The sequence below is a fragment of the Triticum dicoccoides genome, chromosome 2A (genome assembly GCF_002162155.2).
Source record: "Triticum dicoccoides isolate Atlit2015 ecotype Zavitan chromosome 2A, WEW_v2.0, whole genome shotgun sequence".
Classification (NCBI taxonomy): domain Eukaryota; kingdom Viridiplantae; phylum Streptophyta; class Magnoliopsida; order Poales; family Poaceae; genus Triticum; species Triticum dicoccoides.
The window spans coordinates 721415893-721416112 of NC_041382.1; positions in this window are offsets into that span (position 1 = coordinate 721415893).

Consider the following 220-nt stretch of genomic DNA (forward strand, 5'->3'; position numbering starts at 1 on the left):
GATTTTGCACTAATGGCGGTGAATACAAGTTACTCCCTCCGTTCCAAATTACTCGTCTTAGAAATGGATGTATCTACAACTAAAATACATCTAGATACATCCATACATGTGACAAGTAATTCGGAACGGAGGGAGTAAATTACAACGCTACTAATCTCTACATATAAGCACACCTAAGTGCAAATCAGTCTGCTCTGAACACCTGCAGCAGGCATGGCCT